The sequence below is a fragment of the Impatiens glandulifera genome, chromosome 4 (assembly GCF_907164915.1).
Source record: "Impatiens glandulifera chromosome 4, dImpGla2.1, whole genome shotgun sequence".
In the NCBI taxonomy this organism is placed as follows: Eukaryota; Viridiplantae; Streptophyta; class Magnoliopsida; order Ericales; family Balsaminaceae; genus Impatiens; species Impatiens glandulifera.
In genome coordinates, this window is record NC_061865.1 from 21684014 (window position 1) to 21700230 (window position 16217).

Sequence of the window (16217 nt, forward strand, 5' to 3'; positions counted from 1 at the left end):
CTCCTAATAACGAAACCGAGAAGGATCGGTTAGACAATGTAGATAAGGCAAGCAACAAAGGGAAAGAAAAATTAATCGATCAAGTGGTTAACGATGAAGGACATCCATCGGTAAATTTTGAAGACGAATTCATCAACGAAACCGGCCCAGTCAACCAACCGAAAACCACTATAGGAACCGATACTGAGGAATATCTAATCAAGGCTATGGGAGATTTGGTTGTTGTCGAAATTTTAAAGTAGCTCAATGAAAAAGCACACGAATTAAGTAACGTCTTCTATCAATGGGCTCTTATAAGAACAGAAATCGGTTTCACCGACATGTTACCCGAATGTCCTACCCATCTAAAATGGGAAACGCTGGTGGACATCGAGAAGACGGTGTTTGAGTTGACAAAAACGAAGAGCATTGCGGTTGCTCTTAAGAGGGGAAAGCTGGTGGAAACACACGCCAGGCTGAAAGAAATCACCGACTCTATCCTCAACATACAACAAAAATGCAATGAAATGAACGTAATTGATCAGATGGTGCAGAATCACTAAAGAAAACGGAACAAGAATTGAATGATACAATGACACGACTGGAATCAGAAACCGGTCAAGAGTATGACGCTCCCCAATTTTCACGGTTAGAATTTGATGATGAAGAGAGGTCACAAAGATTAAAGTTTGAAGCCGGACAAACTTCAAAGAAGGCCGACAACGCATCTCCTCAACCAAAATCCCCGGTCAAGAATTCTTCGGGTAAGTCTTTTGACCGACAAAATATTAAGACCGGGACGGATACTCAGTTATCTAGTCAGAATGAGTCCCCATGTAAAGATCAATCGATGGCGTGTGCTATATCCGAAGAAAGAATCAAAGCATGCCTCGAAGAATTCTTCCGCGACACTATCGCACCGTGGCAGGAAAAGATGGAGGAATAGACAGAAACATCTCACCGAATGATTGAGTCTACGAACCAGCAGCTTAGTTCAACGGTTCAAAGGATTGCAACCCTTGAAGAGGGACATGCTCAAACCGAATCTTCATTACAAGCGGTTTCAGTACAACTTGAAGAATTGATCGCTGTTAAGATGGCAGCCGATGAAGCACAAATCAAACATAATGAGATAGCAGCCTTAAAGGTCCAAGAGGAAGAAAATGAAAGACTACGAGTTTTAAAAGAAAGGGAACATGCGGATGCGGATATGGCCCGACAGGTTGATGATGCAGAGCATACCGATCCAAAATTGACGGAACAGAATAAAACATCTTCTACTCCGATTGTCCATACAACACGAGCCGAAACGAAAAAGAGAAAACAAGCCGAAAAGGTAGTGGCTAAAAAGGTTCAAAAGATGATGGACAATTTTACTGAACCAACCGGTGTATCACCAATCGACTTGGAATAATCAGACTCTAATGAAATTGAGGAGAATATTCCACTACTGAAAAGAACTCGGATTCCTCCGCTCAATGTGATTGCACTGCGAACAATTCTTCCGAGTCATATTCCTTAACGAACTCCGGTCTCTCAAGCACCTCCTGCTCCACAACCACGGTCTTCATCAGTAACCGGCTACTCAGGCATACTAGCATCTTCCTCCAGACTGGGCTTCGATCCGTGTAATCCGGGAAAAGGGATCATGTCTGAGTGCCTCCTGGAAATTATGAACAAGAAGGACGATAAGAAGAGGGAATAAATTTCTACTCATTTATCTTATGTTTATCTTCTATCATTCTCTATATATAAAGTATTTTTTGAATATCGGCTTACTTTTTACTTCTTGTATGTTTTTAAATATTTTAAATAAAATAATCAAAAAGGTAGAAATTGATAAAAAAAAATAAAATTTCCAAAATCTTTTCCAAAATAACAAACTTTTTAAACGGCCATCGGACGCATGGTTTTGAATATTTTAAATAAAATAATCAAAAAGAGAGAAATTGTTAGATAAATTTTACCGGTCAATAAGAACTTAACAAAATAAACTTATTGTGCAGGAACGGTCAAGAACTTCAACCGGTCAAGAAATCAAGCCGGCTAGAAGAAGAAAATGACATATCTAAAACCTAAAGCTATCCGGTTGAACTGAACAACCGGTAAACATAATTAGTTGAAGTAAAGAATACAATCCAAATCCAACGAGAAGACTATTTAGAGAAAGAAGTCAAGGATATCAAATTGAGAACAATTTACAAATTGGTGCAAATAAACAATTTGAGTATATGCAGAAGGTTACATCAAAGGATCAGACTGTGACATTGCCATATTCATACAAGTCTGATGATACGTTGCAGGCTGCAGAAGATTGCCTGAAGAAAAGTTACCATTTTGGTATAAGTCAAAGGAGCAACTTCCCAGGTGCAGACAACTGTCCAACCGACAGTTGCTATAATCAAGCAAAGACAAATGAAGCCGGTCTGATTCATGTCTTAAACGCATTTAATGCTATGCTGATCCTCTGCTCAACCAATCAGATTCAAGGATTGCCCTGAAGGTATCCGTTGAATAAATGTGACCGTTGGAACATTTCACCTATAAAAGGAGAAGCTGAAGACATAACAACAAGTGGAAATAAGTGTTGTCAGAAAACAAGTTACGAAGTTACAAAGTGATCAAAAGCCCATATCTCTCTAAAAGATTCAAAGCTTAAGTGTGCATTTGTGAAGTGTATTGCAATTTCTGTGAGAGTTGTAAGAGTGATTATCGAGCAGTAAATAAGACTCGATCGTGTATTGTGTTTGAGTATTCTTTAGTGAATATCCTTCTTGTTGTTTAAGAAGAAGGGGTGACGTAGGAGTTTTATCTCCGAACATCCATAAAAACCTGTGTCTTATGCTATATTTCCTGTTTGCTCCATATCCGAACCGACTCACATCATTCTAACCGCCTCACTAATCTTCAAACCGATATTCTCCAAATCTCATCTCTATCCATCTTGTGTGTGTTGCTTCAATCTGAAACAAACCACTTCCGCACTTGAACTCAGTTCAAGGGTTTGTGACAGCTTTCATAGTAATTAAACCGGTGTTAATTCTTAACCGGATTAGTGCCAACCGTTGAGTGTTGTCAGAGATTATCCTTTAACCGGACCCCGGTCCACTATCGACGATCTAGATCTGAACAGGTTTGATCATTATTATCCAATATTTGTACTCGAGCATAGAAATATTCAACTTGACCTTTGTTCAGATGGATTTTCTCTATTCGGATAGTTTGGAAAACCATATTCATGTTGTCCAGTAATTGTAACACACTATAATCTACTACCGGGTATGTTAATGAAGTCACCATATATGTTTATTTCACTAATTATTCTTGGACCAAAAAGTTTACAAATAAATATTGATATTTTCCTTCAACCATTGATAGAGGAGTTATGGAATGTTGGTGTTCCTACCTATGATGTTTCCCGAGGTAAAATATTTAACATGAAGGCAATGTTATTGTGGACTTTTAGTTATTTTCCTACTTATACAATGTTGTCGGGTTGGAGTACTCATAAAATTGATGGTTGTTCAATATGTATAAAAAAATCTAAATATTTTCGATTAAATATGTCTGAAAGGCCTATTATTTTGATTGTCATAGACAATTTTTGTTGTCGGAGCATCATTATAGAAATGATACATAACATCTTACAAAAGACTAGGCGGAAACAACTCGTCATCCCCATATAAAAGATGGCAATAAAATGGGGTCTTAAATTTCACAATACAAGCTTGCAATTAAAACTCCCAAATGAGTATCCCCATGGATTTGATAATCATCACAAGTGGACTAAAATAAGTGTTGAGTTATGGAGCCTAAACTTATAATAAACTCTACAATAGTTAATTATAGTTTATTGTGTTTGTATTTGGGTTTGGGTTTGGGCCTTAACAAGAGTTATTTAGGTTTTATTAACTGAATGTTAACATATAAATATGTTATTATTAAGAGTTTACATTGGTAAGACAAAATTCTAGAGAAATAAAGTGTGAGGAAAAAACTCTGTAATCTTTCTTCTTCTTCAAGTGAAATCTAGTGGCGGTTGAAGTTGACATAGCTCATTTGAGTGAACCACTATAAATTCGTGTCTTCTCGTGTTCTTATTTCTTTCATTTTTATAGATCGTTTCAAGTAGGTAAGATTTAAGGGGATCTAATTCTAACAACTAGTATTAAAGCGAGGTTAGGCTAGATTAGAGCATTGGAAACGATGACAAGCATGAACATTATATGACGCATGATTGGAAGATTTGATGAAAAAAATTATGCATTCTAGAGGATGCAAATTGGAGGATTATCTCCATGGAAAGAAGATGCATGTTTATTTGAGTGAGAAACTATAGATGAATGAAGCTAAATAGAAACTCCTTGATATACATGTTTTGGGAGTTGTCTAATTGACGTCAGCCAAGACTGTTGCTCACAACATAGCAAAGGAGAAGACCACAATGAGTATGATAAAAACTCTCTTTAATATGTATGAGAAATAATGTGCTAACAACAAGGTACATTTAATAAAAAGACTCTTCAATTTAAGAATGGTTGATGGTACTTCTATCATTACTCACTTGAACGAATTTAATACAATTGTGAATCAATTATTGTTTGTTGAGATTGATTTTAGGGTTAAAATTAGTGCCCTGATTTTGTAAGTATCTCTACCACATAGTTGGGAATTTATGAGGGCAACAATTAGTAACACTGTTGGAAATTCTAAATTTAAATTTATTGAAGTTAAAGATCGAATTCTTGTTGAAAAGATTCGTAAAATTGATTCTAGTGAAATATTCAAAGGTTTTGCTTTGAATGTTGAAAACATGGGCAAAGATAATGATAGAAATTTTAACCAAGGTAAGAGCAGATCTATGTTAAGGAATATGAGGAGTTAGTCCAAGTTTGAACGGACATTTGATTATTGGAATTATGGTAAGCAGAGTCACTTGAAGAGGAACTACAAACACTGAAGAGAAACGAAGATGATAAAAATGATACAATCAACGTAGTTATATAAAATGTCATTGATGTGTTGCTTTTGTTAGTTGATAGCCCGATAGACTCATGACTTTTGGACTCGAGACATCTTTCCACACCACTACTCACAAAGAATTAATGGAGAATTATGTGGCTGGAAACTATGGAAAAGTTTATCTTGCAGATGGTGTGCAACTGGATATTATAGGCATGGGAGACATCTAATTGAAGATGGAAAACAGTTTTGTTTGGAAGATTAATAACGTGATACACATTCAATGTTTAATGCGCAATCTGATTTCTGTTACACAACTTGATGACGAAAATTATAGTTTTAATTATAGAAATAGTGTGTGGAAGGTGACTAAGGGTGCAATAGTGGTTGTTTGAGGCCACAAAATTGGAACGTTATACAAGACTTCAACATGTAAAGACACAATTGTTATTGTTGCTGATGACTAAAAAAATAGTTAGTTATGACATTGCATGTTAGGCCATATGAGCGAAAAAAGATAAAAATTCTTTTGAAGAATGGTTAGATTCCAAAACTAAAGTCTATTGAACATGAGTTATGCGAAAACTGTATTCTTGGAAAATAGAAACGTGTGAGTTTCTTAAATACTGGGAAGGATCTCATGAAAGAAAAGTTAGAGTTGATACACACTAATGTGTGGGGACCTACACCCATTTATTTTATTATTGGATCACACTATTACATGAGGTTTATAGATTATTCGACAAGAAAAATATGAGTTTACTTTATTAAAGCACAAGTCTAAAGTATTTGTTATTTTCAAGAAGTGGAAGGATTTGGTTTAAAATGAAACAAATCAAAAAGTTAAGTGCTTGAGATTCGACAACGGAGGTGAATAGATCAATTCAGATTTCAAAGAGTATTGTGCTGTGAATGAGAACAATATGGTGAAGACTGTTCCCCGAATGCCTTAAGAGAATGTAGTAGTTAAATGTATCAATTGAACATGAGCATGTTAAAAAGCATGAGATTGCATGTTAGGCTTCCTAAAACTTTCTGGATAGAAGCTATAAATAGTACTTCTTACTTGATAAACAAAGGACCCTCTGTTCCTCTTGAATTTAGAATTTCAGAAAGAGTTTGGAGCAATACAAAGGCAAACCTTTCTTATTTGAAAGTGTTTGGTTATTTATCATATGTGCATATTAATGAATGTGATAGGAGCAAGCTTGATCCAAAGTTTAATAAATATTTTTTCATTAGTCACGGTGATATCGAGTTTGATTTTCGTTTCTATAATAATCAAAATCAGAAGATGTGGCAGAAAAATTATCTTCAATGAACATGTTCTCTACAAAGATTGTGTTGGGAAGATATTAGATGATGATTTTAAATTGGAAGAGACTGGTACATTCGATTTGAAAGATTTTTTTCTATATATATACCAACTGTCGAAGAAGAAAAATGTTTTGTTGAAGATGAAATCGTTGAGAACATGGCCTTAGAGACAAATCAATAAACACCAGTTATATAGTTGAGAAGATCACCAAGAAATCGAAAACTAGTCGAGAGGTGGTCTCCATCTCTAAACTATATATTGTTGACAGATAGAAGTGAACCTGAATCCTATGAGGAAGCAATACAATCTAATGAATCAGTTAAGTGAGAATCTGCGATGAAAGATTAAATGGACTATTTGACGTCAAATCAGACTTGAGAGCTCACCGAGCTACCAAAGAGAAAAAAGTACTTCACAACAAATGGATATTCATAAATAAAGAAGAACATGATAAAACCATGAGGTACAAGTAATTGTTGGTTGTGAAAGGATTTAAATAGAAGGAATGTATTGACTATAATGACATATTCTCTTTAGTGGTCAAATTGATGACAATCAGAACTATTTTGAGTTTGGTTGTAAAAAGAAGACTTTCATCTTCAACAAATGGATGTCAAAATTTTTTTCTTCACGGTGATTTAGATGAAGATATTTAATTGAGACAACTACAAGGCTTTGAAATCAAATGAAATTATGAGTTTGTGTGTAAATTTCAGAAGAGTCTGTATAGTTTGAAACAGGCTCCAAGACAATGATACAAGAAGTTCAATAGCTTCATGAAATGTAACATTATTTTTAAGTGGGAAGTTGATCATTATTTCTATATCAAGAGCTTTGATAAATCATACATTATTCTGCTCTTTTATGATGATGACATGTTGATTGTTGGAGCAAGCTTGTGTGAGATTAATAAGATAAATAAAGAGTTGTCTAAGAAGCTTCCAATGAAGGATTTGGGTGCTATAAAACAAATCATTGGGGTGAGAATTGGGATAAAAAATAATATGTGAAGAAAGTTCTTAGTATATTTAAATTATACGATGCAAAACCAGTTACTACCCCCTTAACTAGTCACTTCAAACTATCTAAAGATCAGTCGTCTTCAATAGAGGATGGGAAAAATTACATGGCCACTGTTTCGTATGTCTTTATAACTGGTTGTATTATGTATGTGATGGTTTGGACAAGACTAGACAAAACAATTTAGTGGGAGTTGTTAGCAGATTCATGAGCAACCCGAGTAGACAATATTGATAAATAATAAAGTGAACACTACAATACATAAAAGGAAATATGAGTCTCATTTTGTGTTTTCGAAAGTCTAATATGAATTTGGAAGGATATGTTTATGCTGATAATGGTGGTGATGTGGATAGTAAAAATAATAAAACAATTTACATCTATACTTTGAGAGGTACTGCAATCAGTTGCGTTTCAAAAGTACAAAAGTTTGTTACTATTTCTAGTTGCGTGGTAGAGTATGTTACTAGAATAGAGGCTACTAAGGAGATGATGTGGTTGCAACCTTTTTTTTTTGAGAATTAGGTCAAGACTACAAGGGAAGTGTGTTGCGATGCGATATTCAGAGTGCCATTCATTTGTAAACGAATTCTATTTATCATGACAAGACGAAGCATATAAATGTTTATTATCATTTTATCGATCGACTTTAGAAGATGGAGTGTTAGCTTTGAGAAGATTCACAGGAGTTAGAATCTAGATTATATGCTGATGAAAGTTGTGACAAACGAGAAACTGAAATTGTGTGCAACTTCAGTTGGTCTTCTTCATTAGGATATAAGATGGAGAACCACTACTGATCGAGATATGATGAAGTTAGTCTTCAAGTGGGAGACTGTTTAGTTAAGGAGCATACACTTATAATAAACTCTACAATAATTAATTAGATTTTATTGAGTTAGTATTTGGGTTTGAGATTGGACCTAACCAAGAGTTATTTATGTTTTATTACCTGAATATTTACCTTATAAAATATATTATTATTAAGGGTTTACATTAGTAAGACATAAATTTAGAGAAATAAAGTGTGAGACAAAAACTATGTATTCCTTCTTCTTCTTCATAGATGGCGGCTGAAGTGGACATAGATCATTTGAGTGAACCACTATAAATTTGTGTCTTCTTTTATTATTATTTCTTGCATTTTTAAAAATTGTTTTAGTCAAATCTGGGATCCAATCATAGCAAGAAGTATACTCTAGGAGCTTTCGTATTGGTCAAAACTTATCATTCATCATAACTTGGATTTTTTTTAGGAAAACGGTTAAAACCATTTCATTAAAATCCAAAAAGTGGAAGGGTCATAAATCAAAGCTAGACAAACCCTAGCTATTATTAAGGATGACAATCAAAAGACTAAAAAAAAAACTGATTAGTAGCATTCATACATTTTAAAAAAACAGAGATTACAAGTAGAAAAGACTACATTCAAACCTAACCATCCCAGCCTGGGAGTTTCGCATTCCATCTATCTTCATTGAGAGGCCTTCTTCCCCTTACTCTTCCTCTTCCTCTTCCTCTTTCTCTAGCGATAAAAGGAGATTGTATTGAAGGGGATGATGAGTATTGTTGTTTCTCATTTTAAATTCTCTCTTTGTACGAGCCCGTTCTAATTTGATAGAAAAAAATGTTTCTAAGAATTTCAGGACTTTTACCTTTGTTATCTTCAACTTGAATTTCTGTATTCTTGACTTATCTTCAGCTTCAGCTTCAGACTCCACATCGCTTTTGGAATCTTCTTTACCAACTTTAGAATTCTCTGTTTCAGCTTTGAAATTCTGGGTGTTTTCATTTTTATTTTCCTCAACAACAACTTGAGGTTCGTCTTCCATTTTAGGCCTAATCCTTTGCAATATAGAAAATTTTATTTTCCTCTTCACCTTGATTCCCTTTACTTTCCTTCTTTTACTGCTTTCCTTTTCCAGAATCCTTCTTGCTTTCTTCTACAAATGTTTGATCTCTGAGTTTAGCCTCCTCTGTTTTCTTCTTTTTCTTTTCTGTTTTCTGGAATTTTTATGTTATTCTTCTTTAGTTTTATCACATTTATTGTGCAGAAAAGTGTTACAAAAAAAACGCCTTTTGGGTTTCCATGCATAAGAGATCTCCATGAGATTGTGATTTCCTTTTTTATCAATATCTTCCATTTTCTTTGGCAGGACACTCCCAGGATGCACTTTAATGCTAATTCTAGGAAATGAAAAGTTCTCTCCTCCTTCATTTATTGGGTCCATATATAATGGTTTCCCAATTGTACCTGCAAAGTGACTAATCGCTTCAGCATTGTACATGTGGGCTGAAATGTTTCAAATGTTGAACCAAATCTGGGCAGTTTCCTTTGGTCTGCTCTGTAGATTCATCTCTTCTAACTACTTTTTCAGCTTCATGCAATTTGATCCTATGTAAGTATGCCCATTCTCTAAGATATATTTAAGATTTGAGCCCTTTTTGAACTGTAGGAATTAGAGGTCATGTATGTTTACAAAAACTTTTTCAAGTCCATTTTCTCCCCACTGTTTAATTAGAGCCTCTTTGGTAGTTGAGAATGATACTATATTTTTCCCAATGAAGTTTTCAACCACCATAAACTCCCAGTCTTCAATACATTTCTCCTCTACTTTAGAAGGCAGTTTAAAATTCAAAAGGAGAGTTGAGTACCTCTACCTTTATTTGGATTTCCCCCAAGTAGATTTTTCTTTTGTAGGCATGATCTTCATATTTTTTTCTGCTTTATTCTTCCATACCTCGTTGACTTTCCATGTTGAATTACTCTTGATAGTGTAAGTCTTGGTTTTGAGAGCCTTCATCAACTCCTTCATTGTATTAACTGACCATTGAACTATCTTCTCATATTCTAATTCTTCAGTTAATTTCAGTTCTAGAAATAATGAATATTGAGTTGGACTGTTATTTACTGAGCTTTCACTTTACTGATTGTGATTTCTCCCTTCTTAGCATTAATTAGAAGTTTGGTAATCTGGTTTTTAAGACCAAACAAGTTGGCTCTTTCATTATAACCACCTTCCAAATTCCTTCTTTCTTCCCATGTTTTCCTATAGCATTTTCTTCAGAATTTTTAACAGCAACTGGTTCCTTACCTTTGCTACATTCCTGTTTTTCCTAGATTATTTCTTCAGCAATCCTATCAATTTTATTTTCAACTACCTCCCTTAAACCTTCCATCACAAATTCTTTGACTTCCTTATACTTATTGTTTTTCTTTCTTCCCATTTTAATGAAAAATAGAACAAGGGAATAAAGTGTTGTTTTTTGGCACAATTAGAATCCCACATAGGAAGATGATGGGAGTGAAAAAAGTTTCTTAGTATATAAAAGAAACTATATTCACAATAGAATAAATCACAAATCGGAAGATGATGGGAGTTAGGGAAGTTTCTTAGTGTATAAAAGAAACTCTCCCCTCTTTGGTTTATGGCACTCAATATTTGTATCTCTTCTTCTTATTAATTGATAGCCTTAGTGCTCGGATACGTATGCAATATTTTGGCTGAACTCCATTATCAAATTCTGTTAGTGTGTTCTTTCAGTTGTTTTCTTTTTTTGTGTTCTTGTCAGGGTTTTCCCCAACAAATGGTATTAGAGCCGAAGGGTCGTCCTTGGCATGGTGGAGTCTTTAAAAGGGGCGTCAACTCCTTCGTCATCCTGGACGAGAACACCGATGTCGAATTTGAAGTTTGCGGTGGAAATCTTTGATGGAACACATTATTTTTTCTTAGGCAACACAGTACCATTATTTTGATAGGATGGTTTTGTAGGGGTTGATGTGTCCATCTTAACCATATTCAGGATGGATCAAACATGATCAGGATGGATCAAACATGATCCAAATAGTTGTCCGACATCATTAAAAACATGCTAGGAATCCTTTTAAGTTGATGTTCTTGAGGATTAGCCTAAGAAAAGAAAACCTGTTTTTTTTTTTTCAAATTTAAATTTGCGTTTTTTTTGTTTAAGATCGATTAATCGCTCCAACTTTCACAGAAAGCTTTTAATTGATCCTAAGATCATTTTTCAATTAAAAAATCCAACAATCAGGCAACATACAAGTTTATGAAAACTAAAACATACAAATTCAATTTTAAACTAGAAGTATGAATTAAATGATGATTGAAAGCTTACAAGTGTTGGAAAATACTCCTTAGACTTTAAGGAAGCTTTCTGTTTACCTGAATACAAGCTTTAAGGTCTTACACAAAAAATTCAAAAATCTGAAAGCTTTGAGGTTCAATTGAGGATTTTTGTGTTTTTCGAATTGGAAGCTTGAGGTATTATCTTTTATCTTTGGAATCATTAAGGGAGCCAAGTCACTCGAATTCTCCCAAAGTCGTTAAGGAAGCCAAGTGACTTGAATTAGTCAAAATTCATTCATGGTATTTTGGTTGTTCTTTCGGCCCATTGTCGATATAGGTCGTAATCACGATCCTAGATGTAGGGGAAATGATCACCAAAGTCGGGTGATCATTTTACTTTTTGAATGGAGTCAAACATCCAAAAATGGACGAGTTAAATCTTTGAAAAATCAAAGATGGTTGCGGATGTTTATCCTCCCAGAGATCATGATGAAGATGACGATCCTAGCGAAACAACGTCGTTTCGTGCGCTTTAGGCAAATGCGGAGCATTTCGTTTGCGTTGGAGGAGACGATGTTGGAGCGACCGTTTGGTGATCCGTTGCTTCGTGCGCACGTCTTCTTCTGTTGCAGGGGGGCTACGTAGGCTACTCTTGGGCGTTGGAGTAAAATACACCGCTAATTTGATGGTTGCGGTTTCAGCTGTAGCCATTCTCCCAAATTTTAGCTACACCCGATTGCAAATTTTATTTTTTATTTAAAAGCTTAAGGGTTTGCTTGAAATAGATTTTTCCCATTTTGACTCTATTTTTAAATCTTTAAAATACACAAAATATGACAAATAAATATGATAAATATTTTTCCAATTTATATTATCTTTTGTATATTTTTGTGTGAAATAAATAATTTTTTGGGAAATTATTTATTTTATAATATATATTTTTTAAATTAATTTGAGATAACATAAGTATAATATTTACCTCAAATAATTTTATTTATCTTATTTTGCTATTACCTTTAATTAATTAGGATTTAATATCACAATAATTAATCTAATTAATTTGTTTAATTAGGTTTTGGCCTTGAGTTTAATTATTTTGATTTATTTATTCGAAATTAATCAAAATAATTAATTTAATTTTAAAAATTATTTGGGTAGAATTTTAGTGCTCACAACCGCTTATTATGGTAGTTAAGTGGCAACTTTTTGTATAGGAATCGATTTTTATTAAGAAAAAAAAATTGTGCGACATATTAACTTTTTAAATTAAAAAATAAAATCTGGTTCGACATTTCAAGTTTTTAAATTAAAAAAATATATATTGCTTCAACATTGTGTAAATAATAAAATAATGAGATATATTGTTTATAAAAAATAAACATTAAAAATAAATTTCGAACTAAAAAAATAAAATTGAGAATTATATAATCATTAATTTGAATTTAATTGATATTATAATTTTATATATTAATCTTACATGTTTAACAAAAATATAAGAATTGTATAATTCCAACTTGAAGGTATAAGAATTTCTATTTCGATTTATAGTTAATAACTTTATTCTTTTAACCCATAGCGTGAAAGGGGAAATTTGACTAAATGGCCTTAATAATGGGTCTAATTCTAAAAATGGACCACGCTTGATAAATCATGAAGAAAAGGGCTTTTTCGCCCTGCGAAATGTTCGTCTTGCCCCTCTCGTGCTCACTTTACCGCTCATTTACGCGAAATACAACTATCGTTTTTCATCTAAAATGTGTTTGTGAACTCATGCGTTTTAGATAAAACGCGGTAGTGGTAATTTGCATTAATAAAAATACTTGCTCCTCTCTCTCGCGCCCACTTTACCGCTCATTATCGCGAATTACCACTATCGTGTTTTCATCTAAAACCCATTTATTAACTCACGCGTTTTAGATGAAAACGTGTTAGTGGTAATTCGCGACAATAAAAATACGCGATTTACAATTATCGCATTTTATATAAAACGTGTGAGTTAATAAACGTATTTTAAATGAAAACACGATAGTGGTAATTCGCGTCTTTCATCGTATATATATAATTTATTTGCCCTAATTTTTAAAAAACATTTTCATTCACGACTCTTTATACAACCCACGACCACTCTACTCTCCAACCCTCAAAACCCCATCCCTCCCTTTGACACGACCACGACAAGCAACTAAATACCACGACCACGACCTCTCCGTTTGAAGACACACACGACTCTTCATTCTTAATTGGTTATGTTTATTTTATATTATTTGATTTGATAATTTCCTAGTTAGTGATTAAGAACACTGGGTTGGTTATAGTATACCTAGGTTATATTCTTAGTTATTGATTCGATAACTCTTGAATGTGAATGATTACTATGTTATATGAAAGAACAAAGACAAATGTGAATCATGCGTATTTTGCTCACTCATGCGTATTGTTTCTCACTCACGCGTAATACTCACTAATGAGGATTTTTTTACTAGGTTTCATGGAAATGCAATGTTCCAAGAATTTCCCACAATGTTTCTTCAATGGACCTATTGGATAGGGGGATCCTATCCATTAGATCCATTGCAACAAACTTCTTAGAAAGTTGCTGCATTAGATTTCTATGAAACTTTAGCAGCAAACTCCTCCTCTGTTATAGTTCACGCCATCTTCAAAAAGCAACAACCGAAGTAAGTAAAAATCGTGAGAGAAGCAACAACAAAACATTACATTACGCGTATATTTATTGTTGAACTGTTTTCAATTACAGCTCAAATAATTCTTTAATATGACGAAGAGTGGAAAGTTAGGGATGGTGTTACTCATTTTGTTCCAAAGTCAATTAGAGGTTTGAATGTTCCCTGAAATTGTACATATCCCCAATTAGTTGATATAATTTATTCTGCTACTAATGATGATAAATCTATATATGATTTATTGCTTCAATCCAAGTATAATACTTCTGGCATGGATGTGGACTTCTTTTTACATAAAGCTATGTCAGTCCACAATCGCACTTGAGGCAATGGTGTTCAACCGATGTCTATCTCAACTCTGGTCCTTGTGTCAGCTTGTCACTGTGTGTATCTTTAGTAAAGAATTCACTACCTAGAAACCCAACAAGCCCAACTCAAGAAAGTGTAGTTGTTTCCAGAAATTGATGATCCTGACATATTCCCGAAGATTCTGTAGTAGGAGATTGTATTTGAAACTCAAAATGACATTGAAGAAGAACCATGTTTGCGTCTCAATGAGGGGGTTGATGATTGGGTTCATATTACCCAACCAAGCAATTTTTAGCTTCCTATTACCCAACAAAGTAGTGCTTGGGTTGCTAGTACCAATCTAAGCAGTTCTTAGGTTCCTAGTACCAATCCAAGTAGTGTTTGGGTTCCTAGGACCCGACCAAGCTATAGTGATTGGGTTGCTAGTAACATACCAAGCAGTGAAAATCCGATACGTAAGGCATTAACTAGAAAAGTCGAAGTCAGTTAATTGTTTGAGAATAAAAAAGAACTTCAACTGAGTTTACATAAATATGTGATGGCTAATCATTTTGAATTCAAAGTGGAAAAGTCAAAAAAACATGTTTGGTATGTGAAATGTTTGGATCATAATTACAATTGGAGATTGTGTGCTGTGAAAGGAAACTCCTTAGAAATGTTTGAGATTCGTAAATTTGTAAAATATCATACATGTTCAATTGTGACAAGGCGAGAGAATGAAAGGAAAAACCATCATGGGTTATTGGAGAATGCATGAAGAGAAAGTACATGGACTATCACCATGACCACATGCCTAAGAAAATAATGGAAGACATATAGAGAAGCCATGGAATAAAGATGAGTTATAATAAGTGTTAGATAAATTAGATATTTAATTAGTAGGTAATTAACTATCTAAAGAACTTAACTAAATTCATTGTTTGTGCAAGAAATACAGGGATCAGTCAGATTATTAAATCAACCTTATCACTCTGGACCGGTCGACCGATATCACAAAGGCGACACAAACCGGAACTCTAATCGAACTATCTTTTCGGCTATCTCCATATCAGAATCAAGTAAAAGATCGGCTCGAACGAATTTACCGCTCAAGCTAAAGGATCGATAAACCTATACTTCAAAGAACAGTTTCTCACTTTTCGGTAGAAAATCGGTCAACCGATATTGAAACTACAAACCGGTAGGTCGACCGGTCGACACAATACTGGGTGAAATCTTAAAGCTACCGTACAAACAAAAATAACGGACAGTTCAACAGACCAAATCAATGATATGGAACAACTGAAAGTTTCCATTTTGGTGCAATTAGATTACTTTGAGAATAGACAGAAGGGAGCCTTCAAATATGCAGACTATATTATTTCCTTTTTGATACAAGTCTGATGATAGCCTTTCGGAAGCAGAGGACTGCCAAAAGTGATCAGGTACCTATTTTGGTATAAGTCCAACAGTAGTCCCCAAGGAGAAAGTATTTGTCAAAACGCTCAGATGATAAATCAAGAGAAGACAAAACTGACCGACTGTATTGCTTCTTGGGAAGTGCCAACCGCATTTAATGCCATACAGTCCTAAATTGACCGACCAATCACAATCAAGGATTACCATGCATGTATCTGTTGTATGAGAAATATGACCGTTGTAATATTCTCACTACTTAAGAGAAGGAAGAACATCAGCAGACAAGACATACATGAACAACGAACACAAGAAGCAACATATCAATATATAGAACCGGAAAGCTTCAAACTATTCTTGTTTACATTCTGTTTAAAGTGTTAAAGTGTATTCCATTCATTTTGTGTAAGAAGTGAAAGTTGTAAGTCAATAACGAGCAGTAAATAAGCCTCGATTATTTGA